The 18,909-nt window shown below is 37.0% G+C and overlaps 1 long non-coding RNA gene and 1 pseudogene across 4 annotated transcripts in view; one reads left to right on the forward strand and one right to left on the reverse strand.

Moving 5' to 3' along the window:
• LOC309844677 overlaps positions 1 to 3,824 on the reverse strand; it is a 188,906-nt gene extending 185,082 nt beyond the window's left edge. For all 3 annotated transcript variants that reach the window (XR_014300812.1, XR_014300813.1, XR_014300814.1), the window contains exon 1: positions 3,710 to 3,824. This is a non-coding gene — a long non-coding RNA (uncharacterized lncRNA). The remainder of the gene's footprint in view (positions 1 to 3,709) is intronic.
• Positions 3,825 to 10,626: 6,802 nt separating this feature from the next.
• Positions 10,627 to 10,975, forward strand: LOC309844675 (large ribosomal subunit protein eL43 pseudogene; annotated as a pseudogene). Its single transcript has one exon. The product of its transcript is annotated as a large ribosomal subunit protein eL43 pseudogene (transcript).
• Positions 10,976 to 18,909: the final 7,934 nt, after the last annotated feature.

An 18,909-nucleotide genomic window follows, 5' to 3' on the forward strand; every position in this document is an offset into this window, starting at 1 on the left:
ATAGGATATGTACAAAGAGAGAAATTAGAGCAAAAAGGTTAAGATGTGAGTCATCTCAGATGTGGGAAACCATTTCTCTCTCAAGACTGGGCATCATTCACTTTCATGTATCCTTTCCCAAGATTTTTCTTTCAAGAAGAGATTAAAGACAGCAGTGATCTCTAAGAAATCTTCATTCTTTATGCTGTGGTAATAATAAATCTAATCCCTTTCCCTAGTTATCTCTCTCAATGAAAAACATTTTATCCATAAGCTGTCCTCTGGATAGTGAGAGAGTAGTGCTTGGGATAATTTTCCACTACAGGAAGGCAGACCAATGCTGAGGTTAAACACCTGATCGCGGCCCCATTCCACCTTGGTTTGAACCCCCTTCCTAGTAAGGTTTTTCCTTTCCCAGGGGGCTCTGCACTTAAAGTCATTCTCTGAGGTTCAGTTTTCTCATGGGAGTAAAACCTCCTTATAAAAACCTAAGAAGGTTTTTATAAGGACCAAAGGAGATAATAGTACTAAGTACTTTCTGGTACACCGTAAACTCTCAATAATATTAAATGACATCCTAAAACTAGGTGCCTTGAAAAACTGATTATAGATTAGGTCTTGTTTACTTATTGTAAGAGGCCTTCAAATCTGAGGAGGAAAAAAACATGCTACTTAAAAAACAGGACACTGGAATGAAAATAACACCCATTTATTATTCTAATAGAGCTTTTGATTTAACAAACTCTCAATAGCTATTTTTCAGGATGTACCTTTGTGTGGGCATCATGCCAGGCAATCCAATATTCGTTATCTAATTTTAATTCTCAGTATAGACATTTGGAGGAGATAGCTGTCTTGTAGCCTTGAATATATTTGGTGTGGTTATATGATCATCTCACAGTTGCAAGCCTAGAAGCATCAGAGTTTGCATTTAAACTCAGGTTTTCTTATTTCAAGTCCATACTCATTCCAGACACTTGCTTCCTACTTGGTAATATTCAAAATTCAAATTATTGTATGTATAAACTTTATTAATATTAATAGCTGATCATATTATAAAATAATAAGTGCAATCATATTATAATCTGCCAGTTGGACAAATACACAGGCCTTTTGCAAATCAGGGGAAACAAATGATGTGCCTCAAGGGCAATTAGTAACAATTACACACAGAATTAAGAATATCCATTAAGGGTTGAAATTCAGAGAAAAACTAAAAACTAATGGAGGTGAGATGAAAATCAGAGAGCTCTATAAATCTTCAAGAAAATAAAGTGAAGGGTTTTCATTTTGGTGATTTGGGGCTTTTTTAGTTGTTGGTTGGTTTTGAGGTTTGTTTTTGGAGGGTTTTTGTTTGTTTGTTTTCAGCCATTTGAAAAAGAAATCTATAAAAATACCTTGTTTCCTTAAAAATATCCCATCAATAACTTGTGAATTCTTTTCACTGCTGGTTAAAAGTAAGTATTATTAAAGTGCCCTGAGGGCTTTTTCTTTTTCTTTCCTGTCCAACAATCCACAAAATAAAAGAAAGCTAATCTAAGGGGTCTTACTCTCTTCCAATACCATTTTTAAAAGACAAAAGTCCCCATGCTGAGCCATACTGTATTTATAACTCATGGTTGGCATCTCTTGGAAAAAACTTAAGTTCCCCCAGTCAGTGCAGAGGAGAGTGAGCAGCTCTGACAGAATGAGGCAATACCTTAGTAGATCCATTCCCTCTACTAGAAGCCAGATGCCAGAGTTGGGGGGCGTACTGGTTTACTAAGGTTGCCACAACACAGCTGCACAACTGAGGGGCTTAAATAATAGAAATGTGCTGTCTCACAATTCTGGATGGCTGTCTTCTCCCTGAGCCTCTTCATGTTGCCTTCCCTCCAGGAGTGCTTGTGTATGAATTTCACCTTTTCATAAAAACAGCAATCAGATTAGGAACCCACCCTCCTCCAGGATGCCCTTATCTTAACTAATTACATCTACAATGACCCTATTTCCAAATAGGGTCACAATCTGGGCTAAGAACTTCAACATATGAATTTTGGGAAGACACAATTCAACCCATAAGACTGAGTGATGGCTCTAAAATTTTGCCTGACCAAGCTTAGCTCTAGTCACTAAGAAGATGAGTTAAGTATTAGGCAAATAATATCACACCCATTGATATATTTTCTAACAGCTAATTATTATACAAAAATAGGTGGTATTCTCTCTATAATCTTCTCACAAATTATTTCCTCTAAGCAAGTAGACTCCCAACCAGAGTAGCCATCAGCTCTAAAATGGTATTATGACATCAGCCATGCCTTTCTTGCTTTAGTTGATTTTCTAACCCCCAGAACTAAAAGGAGGAAGAAGCTGAATTGGGGATGGGAAACCAATAAGACTATATGCAGACACATTATTCTGTTGGACTTACAATCCAATCACTAAGACAGACAAGTGCTTCTTACTGGGAACTAAGGTTTGGGGCTTATTTCATGTAATTCACTTACAATTCAGGAGATTAGAGTCAGCTGCAGTGGCTTTCTCTGGATAATTTTCTCAGAAACCTTCCCCTGCTCCCTACTACCAAGATGAATGACCTGCCTCTCTCTGGCTTTCCTGGCAACCTGAGTTTCTTAGGCTACTCAATGACTATTGAGTTACTGATATTTCTTAAAGATTGTGAACTTTTTAAGGGAAGGAGACCATGGTTAATCTCTATAGCCACGATGCAAAGAAGAGTTCAGTAAAGATTTGCTAAATGAAAGGAGTGCAGTAAGTGTTTGTGGAGTTAAAATTGAATAAACATGGACCATCTCAACCTAAAAGTTGTTGAATAGCTGGCTGTCCTACTTTATAGAGAGGAACAGCCAGCCATCACTTTTTCTGAAGACATCACAGAGGGAATACACAGAAGGGCCCTGGAGCTACTCTGGGAATTCCCCCCATGCTGGGGTTGGTGTTGGCTGTTAACACCAGTTCCTTGCTGGGATGAGCACAAGTGACATATCCAAGAGACCACAGCTGACTGCCTTGTCAAGATGGAAAGATCACTTTAAACAATTTGAGTCTCTTTTAGTCAAAAGTACTATGGTTTAATCTTTGCCTCCTTTATCTTGAGCTATCTTTGTTGAATCTCTGGCCAAAGCAGATAGTAAAAAATATATACATCCTTTTGCAATAGTTTATCTTTTATGAGAACTTCTCTGTGGCATTTCCCCCTATTTTATTTGGGCACATTTGGTTTCTCCCAAAAGGACTATATCAGCTGGCATTGGGAAATTTTAGAAATGTGTTTACACTAGAACACTCTTGAAATTGAATCTTCAAGATGACCCAAGTCTAAAGGCACTGTTATTTTATTAACACAACTCTGTTTTCTCTAAATTTGCTTTTGTGAAACTAAGTTTTCTCACATGTTAAGTTTGGGTCAGGAAGTAACAGGCAAAGTTAAGTTAACTCTTTATCAACTGTAAGAGATGCCAAGTGGGAGAAACATTGACTCCATTTGGATTCCCATCTCTGAACTAGCTCAGCATGTGACCCAACTTGTGGTAGCTCAAATTAACTGCCTTCCGAAGTGCTCTCTTCAAGGGTTTTCTTGAGTTACCTTGGCATTCAAACTCAAATTCAATGGAAAGAAGTTCAGAGAGGTGTCTTAGGATCCCAAGATGATATGCTCTGCCTAGGGAGTCTAAGTTAGTCTTAGTTTGACAACATTTTTTAGGCTGCAAAAGAAAAGAAAAATTACCTCCTTATTTATTGGCATTTATATCAGAAGAACTCCAAGCATTTAAGAAAAAGGACTCCTTTCACCTCTCTTGTGCTCGGTTCTCTCTATGCATTTTTTGGACCATGGTATCCAGACTTCACCTAGCAAGAAGAAAAGACAGCTATGGTTACTTAACATGCAGTCCACTACTGTACAGATACACCCCTCTCTTGCTCCATGGAGGAAAGTATCAAGAGTAGTGGTGCAACCAGCAGATAGAGGACCAAACCCCTTCCCACCACCACTCCTCCCATCCTCCCCTGAACCCTGATAGCCTATCCTAATATTTATGAACACTGTTGTGAGCTCTACAAACCACTCCATTGAGTCAGACTCTATCCATGGAGGAGATGAGCTATTCTTTTATTTAAGATAAACCTGATCTTTATCAATTCTCTATTAAATTCAAGAAATAAGGGGAAATTCTGTGTGTTCATTTCTTATTGCTGCTATAAACAATTACTAATAATGGCTTAAACCAATTCAATTTATCATCTTAGTTTTGGAGGTCAGAGGTCCAAAACCAGTCCCACTGAACAAAAATCAATTGTCAGCAGGGTCACAATTCCTTCTAGAAGTTATAAGGGAGAATCTGTTTTCTTGCCTTTTCCGGCTTCTAGGGGCTGCTTATGCTTCTTGGTTCATGACCACTTCCTCTATCTCAAAGTGCCTCACTCCACCTCAGTTTCCATCTTCCCCTCTTTCTGTGATTGTGAATCTCCTCCCTACCTCTTAAAAGTACTCTTTCACATCTATTGGACCCATCTGGATAACCAAGGATAATCTCCCCATCTTAGAATTTTTATCATATCTGCAAAATCCCTTTTACCATATAAGATAACATATCCATAGGTTCTGGGAATTTGGATATGGTCATCTTTGGGGTACCATTATTCATCCTACCATACTCCATGGAAAACATAAGTTTATGATGAACAATTTTTAGCTCTCTCCTTATACTTCAGGATGAAGTTCCAGAACTCTCTCCTCAGTACCCTCATGCCTCATCCTGCTTCCTTCACTAGCAGTTCAAAGTAACTATTAAGAGTATAGATTAAAAAAAAAAAGTACAGATTCAGAGCCCAGCAATCTGAATTTTTATGAGCTACAAAACCTAGGGCAGGTTATATGACCTTCCTAAGTTTTGTTTTCTCATCTGGAAGTAGAAGAAACGATCATCTATCCTACAGAGTTACTGGTGAGGACATAATGAGATAAATAATATAAGTATAACCTTGAGATGAGTTCCTGGCACATAAAAAGACCAATGGGTGGTAGTTAGTCCTAAAAATATTATACATCAATTAAAAAAAAGACAAATATTTCTACTCTTGTTGAGTTCACATTCTGGTGAGAGATATATACACACAAGAAATGAAGACAAAAAGAAAGAGAGAATAAGACAAGTTAGAGGATGATATGTGTTCTAGTAATATTTACAAGAGCAAAGTCAGGAAGACTGGGTGCTGGAGTGGGAGGTCCTGTTTCAATTTCAGATGAGAGGTGGAAACCAGTGGAAGCCTCAGGGGGTAAGTGACCATGAGCAAGGGTCTGAAGGAAATGAGTGAGTTCACACTGTAGGCAGAGAGAAGAGTGAGCACCATGTCCCTAAGCTGGGAGAAGACCAATTTGAGGTGCAGCAAGAAGGCCTGAATGGCTCAGTGAGAAAGAACAGAGTAGGCCAGTCTGGGTGGGGAATGCTACTTAAGTCAACTCTTTGGAAAGTTGTAAGGATCCCAAGAGCTTCATAGAACATGGTACAGATTTTGGCTTTTACTCTGAATGAGTTTTGAGCAAAAGAGGGACATGCTCCAAATTGGGAGTTTTTTGTTTGCTTGTTTGTTTTGTTGCTGTTCTTGTTTAAAGACATTTCATTTAATTAACATTTCTAAGTGTCCTATGTTTGCCATAGTGCTGGGAATTAAAGTTTTATGTTACTTTATAAACATGTTGGTAACTAATCTCTAGCTCCAGCCCTCTCAAATTAGTTCATGTTTAATATAGATTACCATTTCTAACCAAATTTTACCCTCCCAAAATTATTTAATGTAGTAAACCTTCCCCCTTATTGCTGGTGTATTTATCCTAGAAAATAGACAGGGGATCTAGAAAAGCAGAGAAAAATAAAAAGAATATATATTACAAGTTCCAAAGCTTGAGAAATCTTATACAATGATTCATCTGTAGTGCTTAATTTATAACTTCTTGCTGATATGCCAGCTAGAGAACTGACACTATTAACTGAAAGAGTTTGAACACCGAGAAACTATCTGAAAATTTTATTTTATTGGCTTATTTTATAATTATTCATGTATCAGAAAATTTTTTCTCAGTAACAAAGAGTCTCTAAGTTAAATACTGCCGTTATTATGTAATAGACTCTTCTTCTAAACTTGAACTACAGAGATTAATTCTTTTTTGTCATCACCTGCTTAGTTTGGGACCTAGATAAGTGTTATTTGCATTTTAATTTAATATAATTAATGTGTTATGGGGAAAAATAACTATTGATCCAATTAAATATTTGTTTCTTTCTTGAATACTTGCAGAGAATAATATAGTTTGTAATAAGAGTTGAATATCGGATCTATATTATCACTGAATAATTTTATTTATTTATTACTTCTGCTAAGACCACAACTGATCAAGAAGATGCCACTAGCTATCTTAACTTTTAAAAGTATCCTCTGACTGCTATGTGGGGAAGGGAGGTAAGGATAGGACAGAGAGACAAATAGGGACTCTAGTAATTATGCAAAAGAGATGTGGCAGTGTCCACACCAGGTCCCAGTGGAAGAACTGAGAAGTGGTCATATTCCAGGTATATTTTAAATATGGACCCAGTAGAATTTCCTGATGGAGTGTATGTGAGGTGTGAGAGAAAGTAAGGAATGAAAAATACTCTTAATCTCCAATATGGATGAACCTTGAAAACATCACACTGGGTGAAAAAAAGCCAAACACAAAAGGTCACATATTACATAATTTAATTTATACAAAATGTGCAAAAGAGGCAAATCCATTGCTATAGACAGTAGATTAGTGGTTGCTAGGAGGTGGGGAGCTGGAGAGAATGAGGAATGACTGGCTGGTAAGGGATGAAGAATTACTTCTGGGGATGATAAGAATATTCTGGAATTAGATAGTGGTGATGCTTTCACATTATGAAAGTGCTAACAGCCACCAAATTTTACACATTAACATGCTTAAAATGATGAATGGTATAGTCTGTGAATCTTACCTCAATTACAGGAAAAAATATCTTGTAGTGTTCTGTTTTGAGCAACTGGAAGAATGAAGTGGCCATCGGTGGAGGTGAGGAAGGCGGTGGGGGAAGCAACCTAGTTGGGGGGAAACCAACAATTGAGTTGTGGACATGTTGAGTTTGAAAAGTCTATTAGACACCCAAATAGAAATGTCAGAAAGATAGTTTGTAGAGAAGTTTTCAGTTTGGAAAAGCATTTAGGTTAGAATACTTACATTTGAGTGTTCTTGGCACAGAGATGACATTGAAAGCCATGAGATTCAATGAAATCACTAATGTAGATAATGCAGCTAGAGAATGGAACTAAGAATTGGAAAATCTGACTTTAGGAATTCGGGGGGGGGGGGAAGGAAGTTGTCAAAGAGACGGAGAAGTAATCAATGAGCAGGAATCAAACCCAGAGATTACTCTTATCTTCTATCACTCTCCCATGTTTACCTTCTTGATTACACATAAAGGACCTGGTCAGTGTCATGATCATATCATACCTTAAGGAGGCTTCCTACCTGCTGTTCTCTGTAACTAAAATGTTCTTGCTCCTTCTCAACCTTCAAAATTAATTTCAAATATCACCACCCTTAAGAAGTTCCCCTTTCTCTTGTAATCTGGGTTAGATGCTCCTCTCCTGTGCTTTATTATCCTGTGCATAATTTATCATAGTCCTTGTTTACCCAGTTGGTAAACCCAGCCTACCTGTCCATGTCCCCCTCTAGACTACATAAATAAACACAAGGGTATGCCATTATAGACACTTAGCATTTAGTCCAGCATTCAGCACATAGAAAGTACCTAAAAAATATCCACTGAATGAAAGACAAATATATAAATGCCTTACTTGACTCCACAGAAATTTTCTTAAGAAGTTAAATGTATATCAAAGTGCTTAGGAATTTTTCATATTCATAATCCTCTGTTAAATGAACTGGGTAGGAATGCTACTTAAATCAACTCTGTGGAAAGTTATTTTATAAAGCAAAGAATTCGACTACCAAAAAAAAAAAAAAAACCCCACCTGCAAATCAGCTGTTATTGTAAGTGTATAATTTTATATGCATATTTGAGATTCTTATCTTACTCTAATAAAATGAATTTGAGGAGATACTTTCATATCATATTTTTATAGGTACTTTTAAATATACAATTATAGTTGGATATTTGGGATAAGATGAAATCTAAACACAACTGCCAGAATATTTGTAAATAAAATTCTCCATCTTTAAAATGGGGAACCAGGACCAGCATACTATGTAATGTCTCCTAAGGATATAAACTATCAAATGAAGAAGAGTTAAAATTATACAGAGGCATTTAATGAGAATTAAAAACTTTTGCTCAAGTCTTTGCATTCAAAAAAAATAACAAATCAAGAATCTCTCGGGAATTTTTTTATCATGTGAAAAAAATTCTCTCTCAACTTTAAGAAGTTTTGTAATCTTATTAAAGGAAACATAAACTCTGACCCTTTAGTCATGTTTAGAAAAAGTAATTCCATATGTTTATTAAATTAGAAAAGGTAATTATGTCAGAGACCAAACGTGCAGAAATAAAGACAACTCTAAGGGAAGGCCACTTCATGATCACCCTTTTCCCCCAAAGATTAATCTTTGACCATGAGAGCAGATTCTATACAAGGCAGAAGAGGTGACTGAGGTAGCTATGAAGGAATGCCGATTTTGAATCTACCGTTTACGGGAAAATAAAATAACAGCAAGGAATTGTAACAAAATTCTTTCAATCATTGCCCTGTCATGGCCCTAGAACCTGCTATTAAACCTTCCAGCTCTCCTGGGCTTTATGGCCCCCACTTCTGTTTCCACTTTTCTATCTTCAAGTTCTCAGGAGTTCAGCAGGAGAAAAACAATTTAACAACTCGGGGTCTCTCATCTAGATTTGCCTCAAGCGGAGTTAAGTTACAGGCTGACTTGGGGAATACTGTGGACTTCTTTTGGTCTCTTGGTATTTACCAAACATCATTCAGTGAGGAATGGGTAAGCTAAGTCCAAAGCTTGTCACAAGGGTGTTACGTTACCAATTCGTTGCTAACTGAATGAGATTCGGCATAATCTCTCTCAATATAAAGCTTGTCTTTCTGACTGATCCTGCAAGGAAAAGGTTTAACAGGAACAAAAGAAGGAACACCTTGAAAATCAGCTGCACCAATTCCCAGCCTCACAAAAATCTCACTTGGGCTCTCAGCCACGTGCACCACACACAACAGCTGTGATACCTAATTATGTAGTCACTGGAGGAATTATTTGTTGAGTCAGTCACAGGACTAAACTGGCAGAAGGCTGCTGCAGGCCAACGTATTCACAAATATGCCTTCTCCTGCCCAAAAACATGCAATGTGATGTAATCTTCTTAGAGTGTCTATTGTTCGAGACTTACAAAGAATGTTAGGTTTGCATGTGTGGTAGCTTTGTGGAAGGACTAGTCTATACACCTAAAAACACATCTGAGATTTTTTTTGCCTCCACGTTAACCCTTCACTACCCACATCTCTTATGAGATTTCAGGCTCCAAGTCTGCTTGTCATTTTTAACATCAAAATCTTTTAGTTAATTTTCTTGTCAAGTATATATTTTTTCCTTCTCAGTGTGTATATAAACAATAGCCAAAATATACAGCAGTCAGGAAAACATATGTGAAAACACATAATTATAAACACTTCTTCGGCCAGAGTTCAGGCCCTGAAATTCAATAACATGTCAGGAGGCGACTCCAGAGCTGTTGGTCACATGGCTTTGTAATATGTAAACTCTGCTGTCCCGTCCTAGGAGATTTCCAGATTCAAACCAATCATCATGATGAACTGGGTCTCGTTTTAGAACTTCAAGATCATTATATTTACTGATTTCTGTGCCACATGCCCTAGAAATCACCCTATTCTAAAACTGAATTTTAGCGTAGTTTGCTTCATCAACCAGAAGCATAAACCACGCTTAATATAATAACTCCTTTAATCTACTAGTACATTTGTTCCATAAGGGCAAGAATTCAGTGCCTGGCAACTGTGGGGTCTGTACTTAGCAGCTAATAAATGAGTATGTCATACTAACATGAGTCAGTTTTGAAAGTCAATTTCTTAGGCTTCTGATATTCTAAGAGTCTTTACATGAGAGGGCATAGGTATATCACAAGTTTTCAATGAATCTGGCAGTATCATTACATTATTAAGACCCTCATTAGATTTCTCTTCCTTCAAGGAAGGACCTAGGCCTTATGTGTCTTTTTAATGACTCTCGGACCTGCATTAGCTGCAACCAATTCTGGTGCTGACTAGAAGGACATAGTTCACCTCCAAAATGCTATGATCAATGAATAAATTATGAATTTTGTTACATTTATCTTAGGTTGAGGTCTTTATCTCTGCACAAGAAAGTTGTGTAGAAAAGAATAAACTGATGAAAACAAGATCAATAGACGTAAATAAAAAATTTAGATGTTAATCTTTTTTCACTTGGCAAATGGGTTATGGTTTCTCCATATTACCCTAAAGTAATAAAATAGCATTTCCCTAAAAATGTACAGTAAAATTTTTTCAGTAATTTTTATTAATTTTTTCTTTACTTTCATCTCAACTCGTGAATTCTTTCATATAAGAAAAAAAAAGACTTCGTCCGCTCGGGACTCAGACCTAGTTTGAGGCGACATGGCTAAACGCACCAAGAAGGTCGGAATCGTGGGCAAATACGGGACCCGTTATGGTGCCTCCCTCAGGAAGATGGTAAAGAAGATTGAGATAAGCCAGCATGCCAAGTGCACTTGCTCCTTCTGTGGCAAAACCAAGATGAAAAAACGAGCTGTGGGGTTCTGGCATTGTGACTCCTGCATGAAAACTGTTGCTGGTGGCGCCTGGACCTACAACACCACTTCTGCGGTCACAGTAAAGTCTGCCATCAGAAGACTGAAGGAGTTGAAAGACCAGCAGAAGCGCCGCTGTTTGAAACATTGCTAGCCTATAATAAATGGGATAATTTATGTAACACACACACACAAAAAAAAAAGAAAAGAAAAAAGACTTCGAGGACTTCTGTTACTCATTTTGATAACTGTTTGATGGCTGATATAAAACACAAGTGGGCACAGGCAGAAATAATAATAACAACTGCAACGCTTACTTGAACAATATGAAAAGGATTTTCACGTTTATTGTTGTCTTAGAAAAGTGACCAGAGTGTTTACTACTTCTAAAAGCAATGGAGCAAATGACTTCCTTTTATAATCTGTTCAGAAACCTTTCCTTTCATAGGTATACCACTTGAAATTCAAAGATCCAGTACAAATACATCACTATAAATACATTTATAAAGTAATGGTATTGTCTTTTAAAAGAAAGGCAGAACTTAAATGTTCCCAACACAATCCTGTTCGTTGGGGAATTCAGCGTAGGAGGAGATCCTTATTTTCTCTATGCAGCCTTCTCTAACAACCTAGGAATTGGTTACTATTGAATAATATATAATATATAGAAGACATAAGAAAATATCAACACTATAGCATTTCTCATACTATGTTCCTTGTATTTCTTCCATGCCTCCCCCACCCCACCACCCAAAGAAGATGGGTCCCTCATCAAAGGACAGGTTATTTCACTCATCATTTTCATTCCCAGTACCTAGTAGGGTATTATAACAATAATAAGAGGCCTTGATAGATGTTAGATGAATAAATGAACAAGGGGATAAACTAAAAATATTTCAATTCTGCTAAAAAGTTTTCTGAAGCTCTTTTTTTTTTTTAAGATTTTATTTATTTATTTGAGAGAGAGACAGTGAGAGAGAACATGAGCGAGGAGAAGGTCAGAGAGAGAAGCAGACTCCCCGTGGAGCTCGGAGCCCGATGCAGGACTCGATCCTGGGACTCCGGGATCATGACCTGAGCCGAAGGCAGTCATCCAACCAACTGAGCCACCCAGGCATCCCTCTGAAGCTCTTTTTTAAAAACTACCTTCAGAACTTTTTTTTGCAAATACCCAGTACAACTACATCACTATAAATACATTTACAAAGTAACAGTATTGTCTTTTAAAAGAAAGGCAGAACTTAAATGTTCCCAAGCAAATGATTGTATCTAAGCAAACGATTCTCATTACTTCATAGTGACCCCACATGTGTAAATTAAATTATATTCCACACTTTATTCACAAGACATGACTGTGATGTTTCCACAATGGAATTCATCCTTAAAAGGATGAAATTAATTGAGAATATCTAATAATCGTGCTTGAGGATCTGAAGGCAGCATTGACACCAGAATACACTTTCTCAAGAGGATAATCATGATGGAGGCCACATTTATCTCCATGACTTTTACCATCATTTTATAGATATGCTTAATGATAGAAAGTGTTTACCACTGTTCTGAAATAAATTAAGCCCAGCAATGATGAAGTCACACCATGCTCCCCATAGAAAATATAAGCAAAGCCATAAAAACAAATAGAGCAATTTATATGATGTCCATGTCAACTCATCTCTGACTCTAAGAGAGATGATTGAGACTTATAGGTGATGAATCCGTCCCCTTTTGTGAAGGATCTAATTAGAAAAATCCATTTAGCCTCAACAGCAGTTGTAATATTGAGCTGGAATTCCCCAAATGCCTCAAATGAGAAGGTTATATCTTAATTCCATTGCAGTCTTTGGCAGGAATACCTTTTTGGGGAATTCAGAAAGAGGCAAACTTGACTTAGTGCTGAGAAAAAGTCCTCTTTGTAGCACCAGTCTGAGCACAAGGACTTTCATAGAATATGACAGCTGTTTTCATACAGAATTCTACAGAGAGTTCACAGAGAAGTACAGCAGAGTGTAACCTAATAGACCACATTAGTGTATATTTTGTGTGTATTATATATACATGCATATTAGATTATACTCTAATCTAATATACTAATGGCAGAGGTCAAACTGAACTGCTAAGAGGAAGAAACTGGCTCCCTAACGAAACCTATGTAAAACCAGCCTTGGACAACAAAGCGCAAGATCACCTACACACACACCACACAGCACAACACACTCACACACACATCCTGCAGGGGCTACACCTGACATTTAGGTCAGATATCTCTGTCTTGGCTCCAAGAATTGAGAATCCCTTGAAGTAAGGCCACATTCAGGGGCTGCAGGGAGGGAGGTGACTAACATTTCTGCAGTGCTGGAATCTTTGTTAGGGGATTCATTGACACTAAATCATTTTCACTTTCCTGCACAAACAATGTCAATTCTCACTTCTGTAATCCTTATGTATGTTGTCTCCATAACATGGAATATTCTTATACTTCCTCTTCACCTGGGTAGCTCCTGCTTTTCTGTTAAGATCTGCCTGTTGATCTCAAGTATCACCTTATCAAGAAGGATCCCTGACAGGCTCCCTTGCCCCCAGGGGTGGGTTGCTTGCTCATATCTGTGCTTCCATAATGCGTCCCTCTGTCCCAGCTCTCACCACTTTATACTTTAATAACCACTCTTGGGCTTCCCTCCCCTACTCAACCGCCATCAAGGATTTTTGACTTACATCATGCCTGGCACTTAAAAGAAGCCTAGGAAATGTTTGTTAAAGCAATAAATGCATTAACTTCTTCATTGATTTAATATTATCCATAGCTCTGGTATCAGTTTCCCCAGCTTATGAGAGAAGAGATTGAGCTTGCAAAATCATTTAGGTTGTCCCAGTTCACATAGCTTATAAGGAACAATCAGGATTCACACTCTGAAATAATTAGAGAGCAAATTATCTTCCCTTTGCACCAGATTAAGAGATGGGAATCAAAGATGAGGAGCATTAATTCTTTATATGGACATAAGTAGCACGCAGGTCTGGTCTTAAACAGAGAGACCCACACAGTGAAAAGCCCATTGACCAGGAGGCTCTGTTTATCTCATCACCAATTCTCCTCCTAGAAGTATTTGGGATACTTGGCTAACTTGATGTTGAAGATCTAAAGCAATTAAATATAGGGTCAATAGTCAGAACAAGTTCAAAATTCCAAGACAAACAAATCCAATTATTATATAAAGAAGAACAAAGTTTCGTAGAGTTTCTTTAGTGTCCAGATATTAATTTGTAGTCACAGAGAGCAATATTCCACTCCCAATATATTCTGATACAAAAGTTAACACCAGAATCTTTACATTTCAAGATGGTATAGCAGACATTTCTATCTCCTTATCATTTAAAAAATTATCTCCAGACAGTAAGTAGAATAAGAAAGAGAAACACAAACTCTATGTTTAACCGTATTAGGAGACACCTATAACCTTATTCTATAATGCATACAGAAAGAGGAATGGCCCCAAAGGAATGCAGGAGGGTTGGACTAAGTGCCTGTGGATGGCTCCATCGATGAGAAGCAAACTGAGTCATTCTGTGAAACTCGAGAAATGCTCAGGCATTGAAAACACCAAGAAGGCAGGGACAAAGAGGAGAGAAAGAACAGGGAGGTTATCTGAAGTCTATTTCAGAGTCAGTTACAACTCCAGGTCCTACCCTTATCAACTGAAATCCTCCCCAGACCAGAGATAAGTGGTACAGACTCTGGAGAAACTGAACTAGAAAAACTCCGGCAGGAGGGACCCAGACATTCAGGACAGCAGATTAAAAATATGGCAATTAAGTGAAAGCCTGCATACTGAATAGTGGTATCCCCTTGTTCCCTTTCCCACCCATCTCTGCACACCAGCAGCCAAGTTTAAAACTCTTAGGCAGGAAATAGAGGATTTTTCTCAGAGGTATCATCCCCTCAGAAAGACTGGTAGCTACTAACATCTGAGTCACCAGTGAAAAGTCCAGGTAGCAACTAGACCACAGGGCAGTGAGGCATGGTGGCAGGAGGCCTACACATTTCCAATCGCCTTTATAGTAGCCCACTTTTAACATATGAAAGGATAGCCAAGGATACTAGGCAATTGAGGAAAGCTTCCAAGATAAATAAGAGAGACAAAAACAAATAAGCAAACAAGAGAACTCAAAGATAAAAGGGGTACTGCTTGAAGCAATAGAGAATGTCAAAGAAATCATGAACCGTGAACAGGTTGCTATATAAGGGGAGTAAATAGAGAAGAAGATGGGGGTTGACTGATAGCTGACTAGTTTTCATCAGCAAAAAGTTAAAATGTCAAGTAAAAGTTATCTCCCAAAACTAGGACAACAATTGAAAGGATACATAATAGAAAAGATAAGATGTGGAGAATTTATTCAAGAAGTCCAATTTCCAGAAGTTCCAGAAAAAGAACTAGAGAATGTAGCAAAAAGAAAATTATCAAAAAAATAATATAAGAAAATTTCTCAGACTCTAAATTGGAAGGGCCCACCAAGGGGTCAGCATAATAAATAAAAAATGACACTCACCAAGGCATATTATCATGAATTTATCAGATCGCTAACAATAAAGGGATCTTAAAAGCTTCAGGAAGGACTGGAAAACACTGGGACATCAGACTTCTCATAACAATATTAGAGGTAATATTAGGTTTGAAAATATTGAATGAAAAAAAGATCGAAAATTTTATACCTTGGCAAACCATAAATCAAGTGCGAGAATAAAATAAAGGTTGTTTAAGACATGCAAAATTTCTAACATACCCATGGACATTTTTCTCAAGGACTTACCAGAGGATACATTTCACAAAATGAAGGAGTAAGCCTAAAAGAGAGAGAGAGAATGGGTTTCAGAAAACAGAATATACAACAGGCAAGAGCAAGGCAGGGGTTAGTTCCAGGGTGACAACTGGGCAACTGACTCAAAGATAGTTCTCTTCCGAGGCAGAAATGAGAGAATTCTTAACTATAGACAGAGCAAAAAGTTATAAAAATGACAACAGGAAAATGAATCATAAAATATAATTTGGCTTAGCTGACATATGGGTGTATATATCACTAAGTAAAACTATAACCCTAAATTCTGATATTACTGCACATAAAACCAGGTACTGTAGTCTGTGGTCCAAGGGCTGATCAGCACAGACCAAGAGCAGGAGGGCCAGGGAGGGGATGCTGGAAACAGCCTTGAAGCTAGTGAGCCTTGGGGTGTATATACCTCACTGACGAAACAGTGAGCTTTAGAATTGAATCACTACGTATGTATTTCTCTTTCTGCCAGAGAACAGTTTCATTAAGTATGCAAAGAACAGACATGCTGAATAACAGATAATTTGCAGAAATTATTCCTCAGCAGTCCTCAAATCCTAAAGCTTGTATCAATTTGTTACAGTGATTTTTGTTATACTTTTTTTGGCATCGAGCTTTTTGAGCCTCAGAAAAAACATGGGGAATTGTGTTTTATTGTCTATTTTGATCCAGTTACTTTACAAACCATGTATTTTCCTCTTCATTCACCATCATAGGAAATTATGGTTATACGTGAATTGCTTGAAAGGAATTGTTTACAAAATAACAAATTGGCTTTATTATTAATTAGGTGAAAATCTAGACAGATTTTTTGGGGCATATATTAGTCATTTTGGTGTATCATTAAGCGGCTTTGGTACTCTTTATGAGTTTTTATGCATTTTACAGATTTTTAATTTGGAGAGCAAACCAATATTTTATGTGTGTTTTTACATTTTTGTCTATTTTCCAGATCATTGGTTTTCAAATATTATATTTACTTTCAGCCAATTCTGTCTACTCTTAATTTGGCAACACTTTTTGTGAGTTTTAAATTTTTATGTCCAGTTCTAAGTAAACTAATTGAAAGTAAAATGGTTCAGAAATCCTTGTTTCTGGTCAGTAATTAACATATTGAGGATATCTGTGCATCTGAGAATGATTATCTTAATTTCAATTAGATTTTAATTTTTTAAAAAAGATTTTATTTATTTATTTGACAGAGAGAGATCACAAGTAGGCAGAGAGGCAGGCAGAGAGAGAGAGGGAAGTAGGCTCCCCGCTGAGCAGAGAACCTGATGCGGGACTCGATCCCAGGACCCTGAGATCATGACCTGAGCCGAAGGCAGCGGCTTAACCCACTGAGCCACCCAGGCACCCCTAGATTTTAATTTTTAATTAATTTTCTTTAGATAGTTTACCACTTTCTAAATATTCTGCTTTTGAAATAATTTATTTTATTTATTTATTTTTGCGTTTGAAATAATTTAAACACATTTTCTGTTATTCCAGTTATCCCAGTTATTGCAACTTTCAAAAGTTTCCAAAGTTATTCCAACTTTGCCTTTTTAGAAACTGCAAAACAGAAAGGTCCCTACTATCAAGATGTATAGTAATGATCTTCGGAAAAAAGCAAAACAGTGGCTACTAGAACACTCAAATACCAAGAAATAATATAAACAAATATTCCTCAGCTTTTTATTCCACATTCCATTTTTTTAAAGTAACACATGAGCAGCGTTCTCAGGGATATCTAGCAAAAACTGTGCAAAATATAAAAAATTTTAAAAATGTGTGGAAATGCTGGGTACAGAGGCAAAAACGGACACTTCTTGTTGGTATTTTGCTTTTATTAATTTTGTCTTTATTGTTCTTTTAGCTTTATCTTTTATTTTTTATTTCATTTTCATAAATGACTAAAAATAGAAATATAAGGTATCTCAAAAGCAAACATAGAAGGCATTAGAGTCCATGGAAAGTTGCTAAATCATCCTAAAAGTCACAAAGCAAAGATTTTAAAACAAACATTCTTTTAAAAATGCTTTCATAAGTGCCTTAAAAGTTGCAAATAACTGATGGGAACGGAGGCAAAAAATATCAATATTCAAGCAGTTGGTCATTTTGACATATGAAATGGCAAGTAAATAATCTGTTTCTGTTGCTTCTGGTGAGAAAACTGAGTGGGAGAGTCTACATGACTTGTCAGATGTCACCCAGCTAGTAAGAACAGAGCAGGGATATGATCCATTGAATCTTGTTGACACAGCTCTCTCCCACTGGGCTTCATCTCCTGGTTCTGTTTTTACCCTGTTTGATACTCTTAATGCCTGATTCCAGAGGGCTTGTTGAGTGAAAGTAAAGGGGGAAATCTCATGCATAAGCATTTCATTTCCCTTTGAGTTTTAAAAATAGCTTGATGTAGCGGGAAATTGGAATCATTGCTTAAAAATGAGACTGTGAGATTTTACATGAATTTCATATCTATTTTACATATTCCTGATCCTGAATTATCAAGATTTGACTATGCTGGCAAATATGACCCCCAAACATATTGAATTCTGAACCACGCCTTTCTTTGTGGTGAAGGCCAGGCACGAAAAGAAGTGTTATCTGGGATAAGTGTCTTCTTTGTACCCAGTTCCAGAGTGGAATAAGGATTTCTTTGCCAAAAATGCCCAGGCTGCATCCAAGTTTCTCGGACTGCTTCTTGATTTATCAAATCGGAAAGATTTTTAAAAACAGGCAATGTATTTTAGTTGAAACCAGTACATTTCCCAAATGTTCTAGCCATCTGAAGGTTGTAAATACAAAACATAGTACATATTCAGTACAATGGCACATGCTTGCTAGAGAGGCGAAGCCCTTGACTAAAATAGCAAAGCCAGATATAAATAGATAAATAAAAATTTAAATATCTTTAAATAAAGTATTATTTGTGGCTTAATTTCTTTCAATATTTTCCCCTCTTAAAATATTAAGTATACATATGTTTATAGTGCTAGTAAACAAACCTTATTTGGAAATTCACAACTATTTGGCTATTTTATCTTTTTTTCCCAAAAATATCATTTAGAAAATTTAAAAGGGAGGGGGTGTGAGGGAATGAATGAACGTCAGTCACATTACATGCATCCTCTCCCTTCATCCTCACAAAACTCTTGTGCACAGGGAGTTAGTCTACCCATATTATAGATGGGTTGGAAAAGTTGAGACTCAGAAATGAAGTGGTTTGCTTAAAGGCACACAATAGGAATTGCTGGAACAAACTTTGAAGCCTGGGGCTGCTACTCCAAAGCCCCTGTTCTAA

This window comes from Mustela nivalis (genome assembly GCF_964662115.1).
Source record: "Mustela nivalis genome assembly, chromosome: 12".
Classification (NCBI taxonomy): domain Eukaryota; kingdom Metazoa; phylum Chordata; class Mammalia; order Carnivora; family Mustelidae; genus Mustela; species Mustela nivalis.